Source organism: Macaca thibetana, chromosome 2 (assembly GCF_024542745.1).
Source record: "Macaca thibetana thibetana isolate TM-01 chromosome 2, ASM2454274v1, whole genome shotgun sequence".
Classification (NCBI taxonomy): domain Eukaryota; kingdom Metazoa; phylum Chordata; class Mammalia; order Primates; family Cercopithecidae; genus Macaca; species Macaca thibetana.
In genome coordinates, this window is record NC_065579.1 from 4,809,556 (window position 1) to 4,833,633 (window position 24,078).

Below are 24,078 nucleotides of genomic sequence, written 5' to 3' on the forward strand. Positions count from 1 at the left end.
GTCTCCTGAGTAGCTGGGATTACAGGTGCCTGCCACCACACCCAGCTAATATTTTTGTATTCTTAGTAGAGATGGGGTTTCACCATGTTGGTCAGTCTGGTCTTAAATTCCTGACCTCAAGTCAGCCACCTGCCTTGGCCTCCCAAAGTGATGGGATTACAGGCATGAGCCACTGTGCCTGGTCAAAACTGATAATGTTTTAAGAAACAGTAACAAAGATTGTGAATTTGTGTTCAGCTGCATTCAAAGCCATCCTGGGCCACATGCAGCCCGCAGGCTGCAGGATGGACAAGCTTGATTTAGAGCATCCATTTATATGATACTCTAGACCAGGAAAAATAGATATGGAGAGCGGGCAGGAACATTGGGGAACTTTCTAGAAACATGGAAACGTTCCATATCATGATAGCAGTCTTGGTTACATGAACACATCCATTTGTCAGAAGGGATAGTGAAGATTTGTTCATTTAAAATTTTAGATTTGTGTATGTACATTTTACATTTTAAAAAAACTATGAAGAATGATTACATGAGGAGGATGGGAAGTGGGTAGGGGTTAGATGAAGCAAGAATCACAAAAGGTTAATAACCATGGAAGGTGGGCAGTGGGTATATGAGAGTTCATTATACTTTTCTGTTCACTTTGCATGTGTTGAAAGTTAACATTATAAACATTTTAAAATGTATCTTTTTTTGTTAAAAAAAAAGATACAAAGAAGCATACAGAAGAAAAATGAAATGGACCCAACAGAAGACAGCCTCTTTAGTATAGAGACGAGGAGCAGAAGGTGAGCATAAAAGGCAAAGAGCCTTGTGTGCTGTGTGGAATTTATTCCGGCTTGTATTCATTTCCTGTTGCTGCTATAACAAATTACCCCAAATTAGTGGCTTAAAACAGAACGAATTTATGATCTTATAGTTCTGAAGGTCAGAAATAAGAAATGGGTCTCTAGGGAAGAATCCTTTTTTATTTTTCCTTTTCCATTTTTGAGAGGCTGCCCACATTTCTTTGCTTGTGCCTCATTTCTGTCTTCAAAGGCAGCAATGACTGGTCAAATCTTTCTAACACCACATCACTCTAACGCTAACCCTTCCACCCCTGCTTTCCACATGTAAGCATCCGTGGATTTGATCAGCCGACCTAGATAATCAAGGAAAATCTTCCTATTCTAAGGTCAACTGGTCAGCAAACTTATTTACCCTTTGCCATATGCACAGCTTCTGCTGAGGATTCAGACTTCTTTGTGGGGAGATTGTGTGTGATGATTTATCTCTGATATGGAATGTGTGAGTGTGGTGGCGTGGGGAAAGGGGAGGAAAGAATCAGTTTATACAGCCACACCTGGAACTAGCTGTAGTTTTAAAATTGTACTTCTAATCGTTGTTTAGAAATCCTCTATGTTTAACATTGTTTAAAAAAACGATTTTTATACCTTTTCTGGAATCTACTGCATGTCAGAAATTTCATTTTGTTTTGCAGTGACACTTTTGCCTTTTCCTGCTTTTTAAGTAGTTTTAAGGATTTACTCTTGAATTATAAAACTTGAAATATTTCCTTTACTTATTTGTATTGCTTACTGTGCTTGTATCTTAGAGGTCAAGCTTCTTTCATTATACTGAAGATGCCAACTTATTGTCTGATTTTTTTTCTTGTCCCTTAATAAATTCAGAGATACAATCTTCCTTCGGATCTTTCTATTATAACAACTATTATGATTATATGCATAGTAAAGACTGATTTAGTGTGCCAGGTACTAGGCTACTCCTCTATATATGAGATCTCCTTCTATTATTTGATACAATATTTTTTACAGCTATCATCTTGTTTTTTCTTGTCATCCTGCTATTTATTTATTTTATTTTATTTTATTTTTGTTTTTTTGAGATGGAGTCTCACTCTGTTGCCCAGGCTGGAGTGCAGTGGTGCGATCTCGGCTCACTGCAACCTCTGCCTCCCGGGTTCAAGCGATTCTCTTACCTCAGCCTCCCAAGTAGCTGGGATTACAGGCGCCCGCTACCACTCCTGGCTAATTTTTGTATTTTTAGTAGAGATGGGGTTTCGCCACATTGGCCAGAGTGGTCTCGAACTCCTGATCTCAGGTGATCTGCCTGCGTTGGCCTCCCAAAGTGCTGGGATTACACGCTTGAGCCACCGCACCCAGCCCCTCCTTTATTTTTATGTAGTAAAGTATGTATTGACCATAACTATGCCCTTTAATTCTACTCCAGAGTGATTATTCCTTTATGATTCTGGCTAGAGGGTTTTCATTGTTATACACATATATATTATATATAAAATATATACATATATTATTAATATATACATATATTGTAAGTATATAGATGTATATTATAAGTATATACATATATACATGTACACATATATGTGTATGTACTTATATGTATATATAATAAGCATATACATGTATATACATACAGTGTATATATGTATATACAGTATGGTATATATGTATATATAATATAGTATATCTATTATATATAGTAGATATGTATATATTGTAAGTATATACATGTATATATTATATATGCGTATATGTATATAAAAGTATACATATGGCTGGGCGCGGTGGCTCACACCTGTAATCCCAATACTTTGGGAGGCTGAGGCGGGCGGATCACAAGGTCAGGAGATGGAGAACATTTTGGCCAACATGGTGAAACCTCATCTCTACTAAAAATACAAAAATTAACTGGGCGTAGTGGTGTGTACCTGTAATCCCAGCTACTCTGGAGGCTGAGGCAGGAGAATCATTTGAACCCTGGAGGGGGAGGTTGCAGTGAGCTGAGATCATGCCAGTGCACTCCAGCCTGGGCCACAAGAGCAAAACTCTGTCAAAAAAAAAAAAAAAAAGGAAAAAGAAAAGTATAAATATATAAGTATATATGTATATATTATATATATATGATAAAGTCTTTTCGGGTATTTTAGTATCAATTAGAAAAACTGTGCCAGGGATTGCTAATCTAATACGTTACTGGCTGCGAACATGTGGCCCCATTGTCAGTGTTCACACTGAAGCCTTGCTTCAGCTGTACCAACTCCTGAAGTGAGATACATTCTCGATTTATGTTATGTTTTCCAGACTTCTCTCTTCTGTCCTCATTGAAAAGACAGCCAGCTTTTGTAACCTTGCCTTGGGGATGTTAGCAGGAGAAATGTTGGCAATTCAAGGCTCTTCTGGTTTTATAAGAAAACCAGGTTTTGCTGGGAGGCCTGGAGTAGAAGAGAGGGCCTCAGAGAAGCAAACATGGGAGGAGAGACATGCCTAGAGAGCGGGAAGAGGTAAGTGTTTTCCCTTCAGTGTCCCTTCCTAACACTCTCTTGAGAGGTTTCAGGCTCCTAAATAATTCATGCCACCTAAACATAATCAGATTCATCAGATTTGAAGGGATTGGGAGTGCTAGAAATTTGGGGGACTTCAGAGATTACCTGTGACTACTAAGCATAAAGAACTATTTTCGATGCACTTGGTTTTTTCGTCCATTACGTTTGTATGGTGGAAACACTATGCATACAATGAGGTACTACTGCGCCTGTCTTTCTAACTCTGTGTTCAGGGACATGTTGCTGGTATAGCTTGAAACTAGTTACGGTGGCAGTATTTCCACTGTAGAAATCAGCACACACTACAAATCAGGGCTTGATTTGTTTTTTGTTGATTATCTAATCTTAAGAAAGTGATGGAAAAAAATAATACTACAGATTAAATTTTAAAGTGTATTCTGTCTGTGGTTTTACATTGTGAATAACATAGAGAATTGAGAAAATATTCTCTCAGTATTTGAAAACTATTATCTAATTCAGTAAAGAAGTCTTGCACATCTTCATTAATTTAAATTTTCCTAATGTACGTTTTCATTGTTTTACTTTTCTCTTATTCACTAATGTGCAGGAAAATACAACCCATATTCATGTCAGAGCTAAACTCATAGGTTAGTGATGTGAGCAGCTTCTTTGTTGAAATAGATAGGATTGATAGTAATGAAGCATTTATTCACAGTAAAATTTATAAGAAACGTGCATATGAACACACTGATTTTGGAAGAGCCCGTTGTTAAACGCTTACCCATACACCGTTGTTTGAGCAGCACACCACTGCTTTTCTTCACTCTGTTTCAACCTTCCCATCATTAAAAGCTTTTGCAATTGAGTTTTTTCTTTCTTTTTTGAAGTTGCTATGCCTCTTACAATTTATAATCTTTTAAGCCAATGTCATGTTCAAAATTGTACCTTCCCTTTCCTCCCCACCCCCCCAGTTCTGAGGTTTTCTCCCCCTACTTGGAGGTATTTTTTGCTCACACTCTGGTTTGTTTCTCTTTGCTTCCGTTTTAGACTAAAAACATAATCCCCACCTTCATCCTATTCTGTAACTTGGCCTGTACAATAAAAAAATATATATACTAGGCTTTGAGGAATTCGCATGGTGATTCTTCTTAGTGGTGCCTACACCGAACTAGTTTCTAGCTTGCCAGCGTCCTCGTCTGTAAGAGTGAGTCAAATTGTGTGCCTTGCAAAGGGACCAGCTCCCACATCTTTGCTGCCCATTGTCACAAGCTGTCGACAGTCTCCTTTTTCTCTCATACTTTGTATGGTCCTAAGAATCCTTGGTGGTAGGAAGGGCCAAGATAAATCAAGTTGAGGCTATATCCTACGACAACTGCTATAATCCTGGTCCAACTCACAAACACCACTAGAACAACGGGACCTACTCTTTCCCCATTTGGAGGCCCACCTAAACAGCAGTGGTGCTTGTGTTTAGAGAAGGCAAAATTAATCCACTTTCTGCAGTCAATTTACCAGGCTCTATCAGCAGGAGAGGTTTTAGGACTCCACAGCTCTTAAGAAGTTCTTAGCAAATAGACTGGATTCACATGTTTATATAAAAGAAACACACACACTAGAACTTCTTCCTTTTTACTTTAACGTATCTCGTTTGCCGCTTTGTTCCTTAACTGAAATGAAGTTTAGGGTGAGATTTAGACAAGCAGAAAGAATGGAGAAGAAATACTGGAAGGACATGTGTGGTAAATTTGGGGTTCAATGGCCATTTTAGGCATGTCCTTCTGTATCATTCTGTTACCATGATGTTATGATATTTGCTAATATGTGTATCTCGTTATAAAATTAGTTAATGTATGGGCACTCAGAGTAGTGCTTGACACGTAGTGTGCATGCAGTGATTGTATCAGTTGAGACAGAATGGGATACGCTGCTTGAGCAAGCAAACCCCCAAATCTCAGGGACTTAATCACAATACGGGGTCATTTCCTTCTCACATGGCAGTCTGATGTGCATTGGGAGCTCTTGCAAAGGCAGGAGACTGAAGACCCAGGTTGTTCCCAGCTACTCCATCTGAAACATGTGGCTTCCAAGGTCACTTTGGAGAGCACGGAGGATTGTCTGAGATAATTTGTAAGGGCTGGCATAGAAATGACTTATTTCATTTCTCCCCACATCCTGTGGGCCAAAACCTAGTCATATGGCCAACTTAACCACAGGTAAAACTGGGAGCAATAGCAGAAAACAGAGTGTTGTTTAGACTGCCTAACTCCGCCACCAAAAGCACTACTTATAGTAAGAATAGAAATATATGTATATGTATATCAATACATATAGATTCCTATTGCCGCAGGTTTGCTTCCAGAACACAGGTGTCATGAAAACCACCCCCTAAAAGCCAAAATGGGAAAGAAAAAGACCCATATCAACATTGTCACCATTGGACACGTAGATTCGAGCAGGTCCACCACTACTAGCCATCCAATCTACACATGTGGTGGCATCAAAAAGAACCACTGAAAAATTCGAGAAGGAGGCTGCTGAGATGGGAAAGGGCTTCTTCCACTATTCCTGGGTGTTGGATAAACTGAAGGCTGAGTGTGAATGTGATATTACTTACCATTGATACCTCCCTGTGGAAATTGGAGACCAGCAAGTGACTATCGCTGACGCCTCAGGTCAGGGAGACTTTATCAAAAACATGATTATAGGGACATATCAGGTTGTCTGTGTTGTCCTGATTATTGCTGCTGGTGTTGGCAAATTTGAAGCTGGTATCTCCAAGAACGGACAGATCGTACTCTTCTGCCTTACACACAGGGTGTGAAACAACTAATTGTTGGTGTTAATAAAATGGATTCCACTGAGCCATCCTATAGCCAGAAGAGATAGGAAGAAATAATTAAGGAAATCAGCACATACATTAAGAAAACTGGCTACAACCCAGCCAGGATAGTATTTGTGTCAGTTTCTGGTTGGAATGGGGAGAATGTGGACTTCGAATGTCCAAGCATAGGAGAAGATGGGTGTCCCAGCTCCCGGGGGAGAGAGGGGGAGGGGAAGAGAGAGACAGAGGGTATTTTCCTTTCCTCTGCCTTTTTGTTCTATCCAGGAACTTGGTGACTGGATGGTGCCTGCCCACATTGAGTGAGGGAAGATCTCCCTTACTCAGTCCCTGCTTCAAAAATCAGTCTCTTTCAGAAACTTCCTCATGGATACACCCAGAAGTAATGCTTTACCAGCTGTCATGTTATCTCTTAATCCAGTCAAGGTGAGACATAAAATTAACCACCACACTCTCTATAATGGGAGAATGACTTAATTTTATTTTTCATACTGAGAGAACTACCAAAATGGCAGCAATTGCTTCCCAGAAACCAATTAAATGAAGGTGTACAGTTAAAATTAAGTCTATTTAAATAAATGCAATAGATAGATAGATACATAGATAGATATAGATGTAGATGTTTTTGAGATGGAGTCTCGCTCTGTTGCCCAGGCTAGAGTACAATGATTTGATCTCGTCCCACTGCAACCTCCGCCTCCTGAGTTCAAGTAATGCTCCTGCCTCAGCCTCCTGAGTAGCTGGGATTACAAGCACACACCATCACACCCGGCTACTTTTTGTATTTTTAGTAGAGACAGGGTTTCACCATGTTGGCCAGGATGGTCTCGAACTCCTGACCTCAAGTGATCCACCTGCCTCGGCTTCCCAAAGTGGTGGGATTATAGGAGCGAGCCACCCCGCCCAGCCCAAGAAATGCAATATTTATTATGCACTTGAATTTGCAGTCTGAAAGTTGAGAATTTGCTCCATTAAAACATATTGTCTGTTCAGAGAGAATAAAAGAGATGGAAGTGTTTTTAATTTTCAGAACTGTTTCATGTAAGTGTTAAAGCCTCACTGTTTGAAAGCACTGGAAGAAAAGGTTATCATGAGATACAGTCTTCTGTATGTTAGATTGCAACATAGAGATCTGTTTGATAAAGGGTGGACTTGAAAATGAGTCCTACTTCATTAGCAAAGAAGTCACCGGAATTACCGTGCTCTTGCACTCACCCTCCCGGTGCCTCAGGACTACAGGTTTAGAGCTTCCAGTTCCACTAGAGCACAGTGTAGACAATGTGGTTTCCTAATACAAAGTTTTCAGCAAAATGTAATAAAAATGCGATGTTAATTGTATACATTGTGTAATACGAATACAAAATACAATGTTCCGCTTTGTACTTTTTTAAGTTCAGAGAAATGTAATCATTTTCTCAAGATCACAAAGTAGGTTGGTGGTATTGTTAGGTGTTCTGTGAGTTTTGAGCTGGATTTTAAAGGACGAATGTGAGATTTAGATAGATAAAAGGTGAAAAGGCATCTCAGAAGAGAGAATGGTGAGAATAAAGGTGCAGAAGAAAGAAAACCATTTGCCAAGTATGCTTAGGGCTCAATAAGCAAATCATTTGACCAGATGAGTAGTGGGAGAGAAGACTGGAGTGTAGGTCCAGAACAGACCACAGAGTGCTGTGAATGATGTCAAATTATGTTTGGATTTGTTTTGAAAGGTAATGTATGCATAATTTCTTTGCAGGGAAGCACCGTAATCCAAATAGCAGGTTACTCTACCAGTGGATGTAGTGTTGGTTATAGGTGGAAGACTAAAACCAGAAGTCCTGTTAGGAGGGCAATGTATTTATCCAAGTGTATTTTGACTTGGATTACTATTATGGAGTCAACAATGACGCTGAGGTTTTGAGCTTACGTGGCTGAGTTTTCACTTTCTCATGTTAAGGCCGAAAGATATTAAATGTTTTCAAAATGAAACTTTGAGGTCCTGCTTCTTTTTCCTTTCTTTATTTGGAAGCATCCATTCTATCTTGATTGCCAGAACATTCATCCTTCCTTTATTCCAGCAGTGTCTGTGCCAGTGGTGGAGGCGCCGATATCTTCATGGACCATTCTGTAGGATGCTTTGAAGTGTTGTTTTTTTCTACTTAGCCTCCAGCTCAGGTCCTTCAACTGTTCCAGAGATTCTGTGAGCTGCCCACTACTACCTAATACCTTCCTTTTCTGTTCAGTTTCTCCAGAGTTAGTTTCTGTTACTTGCAATTAAGAACTTTAACTGATTAGTTTTTCTTATTTGATGCCGTAACCTAGAGGTTAATTAGAATCACCCTCTGCCCGATAATTTACATAAGATGGATTCAAGCCACATTCCATGGATCGTGGAAAGTCTAATGTCTTCTTCAGGATTCCTGTACTTCCTGCAGGGGGCTTAGGCTCTCATGGACACCTTTGATTTGGATCTTTGACTTCCTCTAAATCAGGACTCCTCAATCTTGGCACTATTGACATTTTAGGCTGGAAGATTCTTCCTGGTGGATGGCTAGGCTGTGCACTGCAGGATTCTTGACAGCATCCCTGGCTTCTGCCCACTTGGTGCCAGTTGCTGTCCTTCTTCCCTGCCCCATCCCAGTCCTTGTCCCAGTCAAGACAATCAAAAGTGCCTTAGGAAATTATCAGGTATTCCTTGGGGGGCAAAATCACCTCTGGTTGAAAATCACTATGTCTAAATTAATTCAGTTTAGGAAATGGCATCTGTTATCCTTCTTCTGTACCAAGTCAGCCTATGAGTGGCACTCAGATACTTAAAAAAATTTCCACGTAAATTTAAAAACAAAACAGAAATGTCACAAAAGTTATCTATACTAGTAGCAAACTTTATGGACATTTTGGAGACATAGGGATTTTCAGGTATTTTAGTAATTAATTAGAAAAACTGCGCCAGGGGCTGCTAATCTAATAGAGATTTTCCCCATGGATATACAATCAACATCAAATTTGTTAGATGCCTGTGTTTTTAAAAAGCCTTTCAGTTATTTTTGAAACTTGATCTCTGTTCCCTGGCCACATTTCTCGCCTCTCCTTCATTTCTGTTCCCTTATTTCTACTTGCTTCTCTATTCTCTGCTCTTTCCTACCTCCAAATTCCTGCGCAATTCAAATTCAAAGTGGTTTGATTATATCTTTTATTTCTCTTTGTCAACTCATCCCCTAGGATCTCACCTTCTACTCCTAATGGGCTTTTCAAAGTATTTTCCTATACAGAAAAGCCTCTTCCTCCACAGTAATTCTAGAAACTTCCATGATGATAGTTAAAGTTTAATATGGCTGCAGTTCTCACTATAGCTCCTCTTATATAGCCACAAGGATAGTATTAATCCCTTTTATAGGAGGGAAACTTCCAATTATCTATTGCTGCGTGACTAACAACCCAAAACTTAGTGGCTTAGAACGACAACCATTTTATTATGTCTCTCTTCAAATGGCACATCCATGTGGTTAGCTTGGGCTTCCTCACAGCAGAGTATTCTCAGACTAGTTCACTTTTGACAAAGTGGACTCCTACAGAAAGTATTCCAAGTGACAGAAAGTGGAAGCTGCCAGTGTCTTAAGATCTGAGCCTTAAATGTCACTGGTGCCATATTCTACTGGTCAAAATAGTCATAGAGGCTTCCAGATTCAAGGGGATATATGGTCATCTTTATTTTACCACAGTCTGCCCACTGGCTACAAATGAGTCACATTACTCCTACGTGTAAATTACCCTCTTGCTTCATACTCACCAACTGCCCCCCTCTCCCCACTCACCCGCCTTCAACACACACGTTTTGTCCCATTACAGAATCAGACTCAGGCTTGAGATCTAGGTTTTTTTGTTTTGTTTGTTTTTTGATGGAATCTCACTCTGTCGCCCAGGCCGGAGTGCAGTGGCGCAATCTTGGCTCACTGCAACCTCCCCCCATTCCAGGGTTCAAGTGATTCTCCTGCCTCAGCCTCCCAAGTAGCTAGGATTACAGGTGCACACCACCACACCTGCCTGATTTTTGTGTTTTAATTACAGACAAGGTTTCACCATGTTGGCCAGGCTGGACTTGAACTCCTGACCTCAAGTGATCTGCCCACCTTGTCCTCCCAAAGTGCTGGGATTACAGGAGTAAGCCACTGTGCCTAGCTGAGATCTAGGTTTTTGATGGATAGAGAACTACAAAAAGAGCTTAAGACAGCTTGGTGTTCCAATATTTAAGGAAAAAGTGTTTCAAGGAGAGAGTGATCAATAAGGTCAAAGATCAAGTACCAGGAACTGCAGATGAGATGTGGCCAACAGAAAGCTTGTGTTCCCTACTTTCCTTCACTATGGATGGTGATGCCGGAGGCAGACATCTTATCTGTTTCTTTTTCATATATAATTTTCTTTTTCTGATTATATAAAACTTGTTTGTGAAATTTGGAAAATATGGAAACGTATTTAAAAAGAAGAAATAATGCATAGACAATCATTAAAACTTTTGTAGAATGAATTTCCCTATTCTTTATATAAACATGTATGCATATATGCACATATATACATGTGTGTGTATGTAGATTAGTTCCCGTTTACTCTCCTCCCTCCCCTCATCATTCAACCACCCACAAGGCCTTTCTATGTGCATTCAGGGTAAGGTTATAGCAGGAATGCAAAGAGAAAGAAAGAAAACAATTATTAGCACTTAAGTTTTCTAAATAGATTTTTGAAGTCCTAGAAGAGACCTTACCTGGAGAAAAAGGATTTTGAATTTCAAAGTCTGACTTTTGTGTACAAAAGCTAAATTTTATTTTATAAATAATTGATTTTGGAAGAATGAATGATATAAGAGCTGGGATTCAATAAAATTCCACAACTGAGGGAGGAGAGATTTGGTAAGTATGACTGGGTTTGGGTGCTGGTGTAAATCTCAGAGATGACCCCACACCTTGTGGGATGCTAGAAGTTCTAGAGTGGTAGGGATGGGAACCTCGAGTGGAGAAAAACTGTACTGTGATTCCTGGGGAAACCTGAGAAGTCAGGGAAGGAGGTTCACTGAGGAGCCAGCCTGTTGCAGTGGCAGTGAGAAGAACTGGGCAAGGCCACATTCCCAATTGCCTGTGGTCCAGGAGCCTTGGGAAGGTGCTCCAGAGAGTCATTTGCCACCAGATGGTAAAGGGCTGAGATAAGGCTGAGATCAAAGTCCTGGTGGGACCACAGATGTATGTCTCAGATGCTGCTAGCATAGTAGATACAAATTATATATATATTTTATATTTATATATTTTATTTATATTTATATATTTTTATATATATATAAATATATTTTTATATATTTATTTATGTATAAATATATTTTTATATATTTATTTATAAATATATATTTATATTTATATTTATATATTTATATAAATATAATATATTTATATATTTATATTTATATATTATATATTTATATATAAATATTTATATTTATATATTTATACATATTTTATATAATTATATATATATATAGATATATATATCTCTCTCTGTGGTATTCCTTAAAGTACATCTGTGGTATTCCTTAAAGTTTTGACCACATTGTTTAGAGTTTTGCTAAACATTATATCATGAACATTTAAACCATGTCAGTGATCTCGGCTCACTGCAAGCTCCACCTCCCAGACTCAAACCATCCTCCCTCCTCAGCCCTTATTCCCTTCCCCACCACCCCCATCCCCTGCCCCGAGTAACTGGGACCACAGGCGTGCACACCATGCCCAGTTAATTTTTGTAAATTTTTTTTTGTAAAGAGGGTATTTCGCCATATTGCCCAGGCTGGACTCAAACTCCTGAGCTCAAGTGATCTGCCCAGTTCAGCCTCCCAAAGTGCTAGAATTACACGTGTGAGTCACACTGCACCTGGTCTATACACATTTGTAAGGCTTCCTAGTCACATGTCAAACTGCTCTCCTGCCTTTTACATTCCCACCAGCTGGTTCCCTCACGTGCGTGTACCAGTGTCTTCAAGGACCACTCAGCGGTGCAAAGGTTCTGGGTGTACGAACGAACTGGAATATGATCCTAGTAGATCAGGTGCTCTGAGAATGTCTCCACTCTTGTCCAGACCTTGAAACATCAGGTGACTGAAGCTTGCAGGCTGTCCTCTGCCACTAAACGCAGATTGAATGTTAAGACACTAGGGGGCAGAGGCATCCCACTAAACTGAGGATGTTCTGTTTGTTTTTTAAACCGAAACTAGTTCATACCATCCATCTAGATCTAAATTCTGACATTGCTATCATGGAGACTTCAATTACTTTAACAAATTAATAAACAAAGACAAGACTGCTTTAAAACAGGTAGTTCCCAATTACTGTAACAAGCATTCTATTCCCACTGCTTTTTTAAAACATGAACTTTTTATTTTACAATAGTTTTAGAGTTACAGAAAAATTATGAAGATAGGATAGAGAGTTCCCATATATCCCAAACAAAGTCAGTTTCCCCTATATTTTTAGATGGGGTCTTACTCTGTCCCCCAGATTGGAGTGCAGTGGCATGATATCGACTCACTGCAACCTCTGCCTCCGGGGCTCAAGCAATCCTCCCACTTTAGCCTCCTGAGTAGCTGGGACTACAGGCACGTGTTGCCTGGCTATTATTGTTATTTTGTATTTTTTGTAGAGGCGGGTTTTACCATGTTGTTGAGACTGGTCTTGAACTCCTGGCCCAAGCCATCTGACTGCTTGGGCAGCTTCCTCTTTGGTCAACATCTTACATTGGTATGGTGCATTTATTACAACAAGTAAACCAATATTGATGTGTTAGTATTAACTGAAGTCTAAAGTCCGTAACTCAGTCTTCCTTACTTTTGCCTAACGTCCTTTTATTATTAAAATTTTTTTATTTCACAGACCTAATATCTTTTTCATGTACCAGGATTCCATTCAAGATACCACATTAGATTGAAGCGTTATGTCTCCTTGCGCTCACCTAGACCATGACATTTCCTCAGATTTTGCTTGTTTGTGCTGACCTTGACAGCTTTGAGGGGTATTAGGTGTTTTATAAAATGCCCTTCAATTGGGGTTTGTCTGATGTTTTTCTCATGGATAGACAGGAGTTGTAGGTTTTAGGGAGGAAGAACGTAAGAGGTAATGTGCTATGCTCATCACGCCATGCTAGCAGCATGATGTATCAATTTTGAAATTAACCTTCTTCATCTGACTGAGCAGTGTTTGGTGGGTTTCTCCACCGCGAGGTTACTTCCTCCTCACCCCCCATACCATGCATTGTGGAAGGAAGTCACTGCCAGCAGCCAGGGTTAAGGAGTGCAGAGTTGTGTAGCCCTGTCTGAGGAGCTCTATGTGCATAAATTATCTGGAATTCTGTACAGAAGATTTATTCTCCCCATTTATTTATTCAATTGTTTATTTATATCTCTCTCTGAACTCATGGATCTCCCTTCCCTTCCCTTCCCTTCCCTTCCCTTCCCTTCCCTCCCCTCCCCTCCCCTCCCCTCCTCTCCCCTCCCGGTCCCTTCCCTTCCTGTCCTGTCCCGTCCCGTCCCTTCCCGTCCCGTCCCTGCCCTGCCCTGCCCTGCCCTGCCCTTTTCTTGAGATAGGTCTTTGTCTCCCAGGCTGGAGCGCAGAGGGCAATCTTGGCTAACTGCAACTGCAACTGCAACCTCCACCTTCCAGGTTCAAGGGATTCTCCTGCCTCAGCCTCTTGAATAGGTGTGATCACAGGCCTGCACCACCAAGCCCGGCTGATTTTTGTGTTTTTAGTAGAGATGGGGTTTTGCCATGTTGGCCAGGCTGGTCTTGAACTCCTGACCTCAGGTGACCCACCCGCCTTGGCTTCCCAAAGTGCTGGGATCACAGGTGTGAGCCACCGCACCTGGCCAGATATTGATTTTCTACTTTGCTTTTACAATCATGTCTGGCCAAATTTTACACCCCTTTAATAATAATAATAGCTACCAATTGTTGAGTTTATATATACACTGTGCTAAGCATTGTATATACGTCATCTCATTTAATATTAGCAACCGTCCTAAGGGGAGATATTATTACCCTTTGGTCCCATATGAAGAGCCTGAAGTTTGTAGAGATAAATTATTTCCCCTGACCACACAACTGGTACGTGTTAGAGAACCAGGATGCAAGCTCTGGTCTGTGAGAACTCAGAGCCTGTGGATTTCACTGCTGTGACGCTGCCTCCCTGCTTTACTCAAGAATAGGATATGCTAAGAGGCTGAGTTTAATCGTATGAGGAGAAAATAAAGGTAAACGCCGTGGTGGTATGAGGCCTTTTATTCCAGTCCTTTATCCTTCCATTCTGTTCACGTCACCCGATAGTTTCCCCTTCCCATTTGTCAAGGATAAAAAAAAAAAATCAATAAAAATGCATTGAGATTTTGCTAGTATATAATTTATAATTAGCATGTCATACATTGTTCTAATGATAAATAATTAAGAAATAAAATACTCTTCCTAATAAGAAATAACCTATAAATAATCTTAAAACATAAGAAAACAACAATTTAGGCATATGTTATGTGGTTTACTAAGCAAACTTTGTTTTTTTGAGACAGAGTCTTGATGTATTGCCCAGGCTCGAGTGCAGTGGTGCAATTACACAATCGCAGCTCATTGCAGCCTCGACCTCCTAGGCTCAAGCAATCCTCCCAGTTCAGCCTCCCGAGTAGCCAGGATTACAGGTGTGTGCCACCACGCCTGGCTAATTTTAAATTTTTTATTTTTTAGATAGGTCTTGCTTTGTTGCCCAGGCTGGTCTCGAACTCCTGGGCTCAAGTCTTCCAAAGTGCTGGGATTACAGGCATGAACCACCATGCCCTGCTGGTAAAGCATATTTGTATGTGTAATTTTTAAAAAATAAACTCTCATTTTTGAATAGTGTTAGGTTTATTGAAAGACTGTGATGATAGCACAGAGAGTTCTCACATACCCCACACCCAATTTTCCTCATTGTTAATATCTTACATTAGTATGGTTTATTTATCACAATTAAGTAACCAATACAGGCCGGGTGAAGTGGATCATACCTGTAATCCCAGCACTTTGGAAGCCTGAGGTGGGAGGATTGCTTGAGCTTAGGAGTTCAAGACCAGCCTGGAAGCGTAGCAAGACCCTGTCTGCACACACACACAATTTTTTTTTTTTTTAATTAGCCGAGCACGGTGGTGTGCATCTGTCATTCCAGTTACTTGGGGGCTGATATGGGAGAACTGCTTGAGCCCGGGAGGTTGAAGATGCAGTGAGCTATGGTTGCCTGGGTGACAGAGCGAGATCCTCTCTCAAAACAAAAAAACAAAAAAATACCAAAAACAACAATAACAACAACAAAAACCAGAACAAAAACCCAATACTGCTATGTTATTAACTAGAGTTCGTCATTTATTCAAAATTCCTTAGTTTTTATCTGATGCTTTTTATCCTGTCCATGATCTCACCCAGGACACCAGGTTGCATTTAGTTGTCATTTCTCCTTAGGCTCGTCTTGGCTGTGACAGTTTCTCAAACTACTTTTGCTTTTGATGACCTTGTCAATTTTAAGGACTACTAGACCGGTATTTTGTAGCATGTCGCTTTATTGGGATTTGTCTAACATTTTTCTCACTATTAGACTAGAATTCTGGGCTTTCGGAAGGAAGTGCACAGAGGCAAAGTGCCATTCCTATCCCGTTATATTAAGGATAACATACTCTCAGCATGACTTGCCACTGTGGATGTTGACCTTGATCACCTGGCTGGTTGGCGTAGTGTCAGTCAAATCTCTCCACTGCAAAGCTTCTCTCTTCCTTCTTTTCTACACTGTACTCTTTGGAAGGAAATCACTATGAATAGCCTATAATTAGCAAGCGTGTAGTATCTACATAAATTGTTTGAATTCTTCTGCATGAGAGATTTCTCTCTTCTCGCTCATTTGTTTATTTATTCTATAACTTATTTATATCAGTGTGGGTTCACAAATATTTATTTATACTTTGGGTTATAAAACAGTACTGATTTTTTTTGTTGTTCAGATAGTTCCAACTTTGGTCATTGGGAGCTCCTTCATTTCTCCTGTACCCATTTGACCCATCCTCATTAATTTTTTAAGCACTTTTGTATGTTCTGGCAGTTTTTTGGGGGGGGGGGGGGGGGGGGGGGGGGGGGGGGGGGGGGGGGGGGGGGGGGGGGGGGGGGGGTTTTTTTTTTTTTTTGTTTTTTTTTGGGGGGGGGGGGGGGGGGGGGGGGGGGGTGTTGTGGGTTTTGGGGGGGGGGGGGGGGGGGGGGGGGGGGGGGTTTTTTTTTTTTTTTTTGTTTTTTTTTGGGGGGGGGGGGGTGTGTGTTTGGGGGTGTTTGGGGTGTGTACTACAAGAGGCTCATCTTGTATATTTGTGTCCTCAGTCCTAGATTCAGCCATTTTTCCAAGGAGCTTTGGTTCCTTTTATTGGAGAATGGCATTAGAAACAAAGATCTGAGTGCTAGGTTTATGTATACTTATGTTATCATTTATGTACAATTTTTATTCTTTCAACAGTCCTCAAAGTTATTAGCCCTATTTTGTAGATGAACAACCTTCACAGTCTTGCACATGCTCTCCTAACCCATTCTAGAGCCTGGCTTTAGGTCCAGATTATGGGAGACTAGACATCCATGCTCCTTTCAATATGTCTAGAAATAATGACTAAAATGGAAGAGAAGTGTCTATTTTTTACTGCAGTTAGATGAAAGATTTTGCATTTGTTACATTTTCCCCCTAGAGAAAGAAACAGCTTTTTTCCTGGAATCAACTGTTTGCCAAAGTTCTTTGGTAGTTAAAAGAAAGTGGTGGTGCTTGGGTTGGGCGTGGTGGCTCATGCCTGTAATCCCAGCACTTTGGGAGGCCGAGGCAGGCAGATCACCTGAGGTCAGGAGTTCAAGACCAGCCTGGCCAACATGGTGAAACCCTGTCTCTACTAAAAATACAAAAAATTAGCCGGGTGTGGTGGCTCATACCTGTAATCCCAGCTTCTTGGGAGGCTGAGGCAGGAGAATTGCTTGAACACGGGAGACGGAGGTTGCAGTGAGCTGAGATTGCGCCATTGCACTCCAGTCTGGGCAACAAGAGTGAAACTCCATCTAAAAAAAAAAAAAAAGAAAAGAAAGAAAGTGGTGGTGCTTCAGGTGGCCCAGTTTTACCAAAGGCACAAACATGCAGTTCTGTTCTGGCTCACAGGTCAGAAGGGGAGTCTGTTTGGAGGCACCTCCAGGCAGGATTTAAACAGAACCAGGACCGACTAGATTTGGGAGAGACAAGGGCTGGTGGGGAGGAAAGAAACCAAGGATATCGCTGAGATAAAAAATCCTGGAAGAAGAAAACATCCTGGTGGAAAAGAGAAAACCTAACACGTGGTAGCTAAATTTCCATTTCTAAGGGCAGTGCAGGAAGTTTGGTGGGTCCTTAATGAGGATTCATTTCTTGGCACTAAGTGACCATAGGTTGCTTTATTTGGATATTTTCTGTACATTGGAGTAAATTTAAACTTCCTTACATTTCTGGGTCCTCTTCTTTGGAAATAATGTTAATTCACATCCGTGGACTGCATCGGAGAGACTGTGAAGCTCCCGAGGACGAGCAGGACACTTGGGCTCCAGCAGAAATTAAGCGAAACTTAACTACATTGTGCTATAGCAAAATATATTTTTAATACATTTACCTTTTCTGATTATAACACTAAAGCATGTTTATTGTGGAAAATTGAATGACAGAGACAAGGGAATAAAGCAAGGAATTCTCCCTCAGAGATATTCACTGTCAGGATTTTGTCACATCTCTCTCTGTTTGTTTTCTTTTTTGGTTTATGTGCCCATGGATAATATCGGGCTCATGTTGTATAAAAATATGCATATATTGTTTTTATTTAATATTTAATTATCATTTTCAAAATATTAAACATTCCTGAATGTTCTGATATTTAATGGTTGCATAATATTCCATTATATGGATATAACTCAATTTGAACCATGCTGTGATACATTTTTGTATACATACAATTTGAATGAATCTGAGATGATTCACTTATGAGAATTCTAAAAGTGGGATAAAGTGGTAGTAACGCAAGTCTCTGTTTTATAGAGTTGAAGATAGGAAAATAAGAGTTAACAGTGTTTGGTACATGGCAAACATTCATGTTAGGTATGATTATTATACAGATAACCTCTTTGATAAATATTAACAAATACTCTTCCAGAAAACTTCTTTTCATTTTTAACATATGTGTGCCATCAAATATTTTAGTAGTAATTGCAAATATTGTTAACCACAACATTAGGCTTTGTGAGTGACATTTGGGGTCAGAGACAGGGCCTTGACCAAAAGGACTGAAGATATTAGCAACAGACCTTCCGAAGTAAGTGAAAGGGGTGAAGAATGTAGTGGAAAGGAATGATGAGGCAACTGTTACCATTGGATCTAATGGAAGTGTGACCAGGGCTCATGCTCCAATAGTGTGTGTGTGAGTTTGTGTTTGCGTATGTATGTGATGTTTTAGGGAGAGAGGGAAAGTGGTGCCAGGCTCTTGTGATGCCTAACATGTTCCAGGGGTTGAGAGGCCCCAGCAAAGAAGGTTCCAGGCTGCGTACCCAGGAGCAGTCACAGATTCTTGAAGGCAGAATATAGGGCCTATAGGTCACTGGTACACTGAGTAGGAGGCAGGCCAGCTGCTGCTTGGACATATGAAATGCTCGCATCTGAGGAAGGTATAAGCTGGAGACCATCCGTTCTATCATGGGGCTAAAAAGATCAAAGCAAAGAAAAACCTGGAGATCCAAATTTAAGGATAATTACTGAGGTATTAAATTCAATAAGGGAAAGTGGAATTTCGGGAGGTAGCAAACCCAGTAGGTTAGGAGAACAAAGGCAGGTACATTAGCGCTGGAGAACCATTGTCTAAAATGTACCTGAATTATCTAGGGAGAAAGAAAGCCCTTTGGCCTTCTCCTGTCAGTAGCTGCACAGGTTCGTGAGTTGAGGACTTGGGCACTGCATTCTATATCTACCAATTTTACCTACTACCTCTCATGATGTGCATGATAATCTCATGACCTGGCATTAATGGAGCACTTAACTCTGTGCTGAGCAGAAACAAGCACTTTACAATATCACAAGAGTAGGACAATAATATCAGTCCCATTATACAGATTAGTCAGCTGAGGCTCAGAGCAGTGGAATGACTTGTTCAACATCACATAGTAAGGCAGCAAGAAACAGGAAATGAATGTGTTTCTCACAACCTGTTTTTAAATACTTAACTACTTAATAGTGTTTGGTATGCAAGCCCCCTGGCTGTCAGATGCCAGCAGAGTGCTGACTGGGGAAGGAGCTCTCTGCAGAGGGACTGAGAGCAGGGACATGAGGAAAGCAGGAACATCTCATGGCTAGACTGGGACCATTAGGTGGAAGTAAGACCAGCCAGTCTCAAAAAGCTCCTTCTAATGCCAAGATTACCTGGCTCTCATTTTCTCTTAATTGAGCAGCAGGGGTTGCCCCAAGTTAGAGAGTGAGGTTGCCAGAGGTTGGCTGTGAATCTCTCTCCTTCCAGTGCTCTTTGATGTCCTTTCAAAGGGTCCAGAAATTCAGGGCCCCAATTCTCCCCTTCTATGCCCAGTAGCCGTATATTAAACTACTCCTTCCGATTTTAAGAATGCCAACGAAAAAGTACCTCAAAATAACAGTAATTGTTTGCCTAACAGTAAATGATTGCCACATGTTGATTCCATGCTAAGCACTTTATATGCATTATCTCACCTAACTTCATATTGACTCCAGGAGATGTATTAGAGGTTGAAGAATGTGTTCTAGATCAGCAGTCGTCAACCCTTTTGGTACAAGGAACAAGTTTCATGGAAGACACATTTTTCATGTACTGTTGGGGAGGGAGGTGGTGGTTTCAGGATGATTCAAACTCATTACATTTATTGTGCACTTTATTTCTCTTATGATTACATTGTAATATATAAGGAAATAATTCTACAACTCAACAGAATGTAGAATCAGTGGGAGCCCTGAGCTTGTTTACCTGTAACCAGACGGTGCCATCTGGAAGTGACGGAAAACAGCGACAGATCATCAGGCATTAGAGTCTCATAAGGAACATGCAACTAGATCCTTCTCATGTGTAGTTCACAATAGGGCTCACACTCCTATGAGAATCTAATGCTGCCGCTGCTCTGACAGGTGGTGGAGCTCAGGGGGTAATGTGAGTGATGGGGAGTGGCTTATAAATACAGATGAAGCTTTGCTGGCTCACTTGCACTCACCTCCTGCAATACCTGTCCACAGCCCAAGGGTTGGGGATCTCTGTTCTAGATCACACTGATAGTAAGTGGCTAAGCAATAGAGCCCAAACTATCTGACATTATAGCTTATACTCTTTTCTACTTTACTGAAGTTGAAATAAAATACACTGCACATATCCAAAGTATAAAATACGTCATGGTGTATCTGTGAAACCATCACCACAGCCAAGATGACTGCAGCCTTTACTCTTAATTACTAGGCAGCAGTTTCCACTTGTTAACCCTAGTTCTTACCCTGGAATCACTAGATTAGTGTCAATCCCACCTTACACTATAAACTGTCAGATATTTCATGATGACCAACCTGTACTTCCCAAATCTCCTGTTCCTTGAGATAAACATCTTCATAAGTTCCTGCAAATGCATTTAATAGGATACAGTTGAATTTCTCTTAACAGCTTGCTCACCCTCATTTAGGGATTTTGGCCAGATCATGAATATTTGCATGATTTTCCAGTCTGCCAAATGCCATGCAGCTTTTGCCACAAGGCGTATAGGCTGGAAGCAGGCCTGTAGGTGGCAGCCACAAGTGCTTCCAGCAAGGCCCAACTAGGCAGGTAGACCAGGGTGGCAAGGCCTCTGGGTTAGCCAGGCCTTTTCTGAATGCTATTGTTCTGATAGACTGATACTCTTCAAGCAATCCTTCAGTAAACCAGGCATAATCTTTCTTATTCTAAAAATAAGAAAGATGAATATAATGCTGTTTAATTGTGTTTTTCTCCATTTTATATTTTTTAGGGAAGAAAAAATTTCTCAAGTACTGTTCAACTTCTAATGCTAACGTAGACGTAGTAGAAGGTAACTTTTCTGGCTCTCATTTTCTCTCATTTGAACAGCAGGGGTTACCCCAAGTTAGACAGTAAGGTTGCCAGAGGTTGGTTGTAAATCTCTCTCCTTCCAGTGCTCTTTGATATTAGCATGTCATACATTGTTCAGATGATAAATAATTAATAAATAAATATAATAATTATAATAAATAATTAAGAAATAAATATTTTTCCTAACAAGAAATAGTTTGTAAATGATCTTAAAAAAATAAAATAAGGGCCAGGCACGGTGGCTCACTTCCTGTAATCCCAGCACTTTGGGAGGCTGAGGCGGGCAGATCACGAGGTCAGGAGATCGAGACTATCCTGGCGAACACGGTGAAACCTCGTCTCTACTAAAAATACAAAAAAATTAGCTGGGCGCGGTGGCGGGCTCCTGTAGTCCCAGCTACTCGGGAGGCAGAGGCAGGAGAATGGCATGAACCCGGGAAGTGGAGCTTGCAGTGAGCCGAGATCGTGCCACTGCACTCCAGCGTGGGCGACAGAGTGAGACTCCGTGTCAAAAAAATAAATAAATAAAATAAAATAAGAAAACAACATTTTAGGCATATATTCTGTGGGTTACAAAGCAAACTTTTTTTTTGAGATAGTCTCGGTCCATCGCCCAGGCTCGAGTGCAGTGGCGCAATTACACAATCACAGCTCACTGCAGCCTCGACCTTCCAAGCTCAAGCAATTCTTTCAGTTCAGCTTCGTGAGTAGCCAGGATTACAGCCGTGTGCCACCTCACCTGGCTAAAGTGGATGAAATCAATGTGTGGTGATCATTTACTCTTAGGCAAACAGTTCTTATTATTTGTGGGTACTTTGGTTTCTGTGGAGTTCTTAACACTGGAAGTAGCAGTTTAATATAAGGATACTAGGTCTAGGAGGGGAGAATTGGGTCCCTGAGTTTCTGGCTCTCATTTTCTCTCATTTTGGCAGGTAGACCATGCTGGTGAGGTCTGTGGGTTAGCCAGGACTTCTCTGCATTCCCTTGTCCTGATGGGCTGACACTCCTCAAGCAATCCTCCGGGAAACCAGGTATAATCTTTCCTGTTCTTAAATAAGAAAGATTAATATAAAACTGCTCGATTGTGTTTTTCCCCATTTCATATTTTTTTGGGAAGAAAAAAATTCTCAAGTACCGTTCAACTTCCAATACTATTTTTTCCCTAAAAAATGTCTTATAATTTGTCTGACACAAGACTGGGCATGTATACAATCTTATTTGTTCTTCCAATAATACCGTGTCATGGAGTAATGGGATTGTATCTCATTTCAAAGATGAAAACATTGAAGCTTAGGGTAATTTAGCAACTTGCCAAATTTTTCATGGCTATCCAATGATCGAGCCATAATATAACCACTATGATTTTTTAATTTTTATTATTATTTTTGTTTGAGATGGAGTCTCACTCTGTCACCAGGCTGGAGTGCAGTGGCACCATCTTGGCTCACTGCTACCTCTGCCTTGCAGGTTCAAGTGATTCTCCTGCCTCAGCCTCCCGAGTAGCTGGGACTATGAGTGCCCACCACCACACCCGGCTAATTTTTTGTATTTTTAGGAGAGATGGGGTTTCACCGTGTTAGCCAGGATGGTCTCGAACTCCTGACCTCGTGATCTGCCACCTTGGCCTCCCAGAGTGCTGGAATTACAGGTGTGAGCCACTGCGCCCGGCCAACTGGTGTGATTCTATATTTGAAATTGGTTTCACTGTATCTAGGGCTTGCGAGGTAAATGGCAAGGAGAACAGGAAACAGTGGCTAAAATCCCTAGTCTATAGACTCTTTTGTTTAAATATCCACCTGTATATTACATCACACATACAGATATTTCCCATTTTTACAAAAATGCCTGATGAATGCATTTAATAATGTAATACATTTAATCATGTAATGATAGCATTCTGTAACAACTTGCAGTTAATATATCACGGACATCTTCCTATAACAGTAGATCTACTTTATTCTTTTATTTTCCTTTTTATTTTAAAGTAGTATAAGTACAACATAACCAATACTCATCAAAATGCAGGGTTTTTGTTTGTTTGTTTGTTTGTTTGTTTCTACCCCAGGGATTCAGGTTTGGTAGGTCTGGGTCGGGACCAGAGTATGTGGGGTCCAGGAGAGCTTCCGGGGTGACTGATACACACCACTGGTGAGGAACTACTGCTATTCTCTGCCACATACTCTAGGGTCAATGAGATGTGAAAAAACAGAGCAACCAACAAAGCATGCAGCTAGCCAACAGCAAAGTACCCTGGTGCCAGAGAAAGGCTGGATGAAAGGAGGAGAGGATTGGACTCCATTTCCAGCGAAGGGAGAAGTACAGTGATGTTCCCATGGTAGACATAGGTAGTCCGGTTGCGTGTTTCATAGGGGTATGCAAAAAAGAGGGATGTGAAAAGACAGTGACAGCCCCTAAAGACCTCCATCGGGACAGAGATTAGATTGGAAGCTGGGGAGCTTAAGGTTACATTTGCATGGTAAGCACAGTTTTATTTAGATTGCTTATTTGAAGTGCTTTGGCAGGGTTGATGGATTGCGGGAGAGCTAAGAAACCTCAGAGATCCCTTCTGATGCCACACGAATTGGAAGAGGGTCTGAGTACTAGGAGGTGCGTTAGTTCTATCTTACTACTTTCTTTTTTCCATTAGTAAATAACATTCCCCATTACCAATTTGCTTAGCACATTGAACGACATGTACAATACACAAATAAGAGCTCTGAACTTCTTTTGTCAATAATTTCAGTTTCGCCCCCCTCTCAAAATAACACTGATTTATCCACTTGAGAGTCTCCC

At 40.7% G+C, this 24,078-nt stretch overlaps 1 protein-coding gene and 1 long non-coding RNA gene across 2 annotated transcripts in view; both read left to right on the forward strand.

Annotated features, from left to right (window-relative positions):
- Nucleotides 1-694: 694 nt before the first annotated feature.
- On the forward strand, nucleotides 695-21,260 carry LOC126948010 (uncharacterized). The gene is made up of 3 exons (XR_007723306.1): nucleotides 695-788; nucleotides 3,105-3,304; nucleotides 21,206-21,260. It is a non-coding gene; the product is annotated as an uncharacterized LOC126948010 (long non-coding RNA).
- Nucleotides 21,261-22,134: 874 nt separating this feature from the next.
- Nucleotides 22,135-24,078, forward strand: part of ATP13A4 (ATPase 13A4) — a 173,468-nt gene continuing 171,524 nt past the window's right edge. Inside the window, exon 1 of the mRNA XM_050779097.1 lies at nucleotides 22,135-22,316. The gene's annotated coding sequence lies outside the window, so the exon portion shown is untranslated. The remainder of the gene's footprint in view (nucleotides 22,317-24,078) is intronic.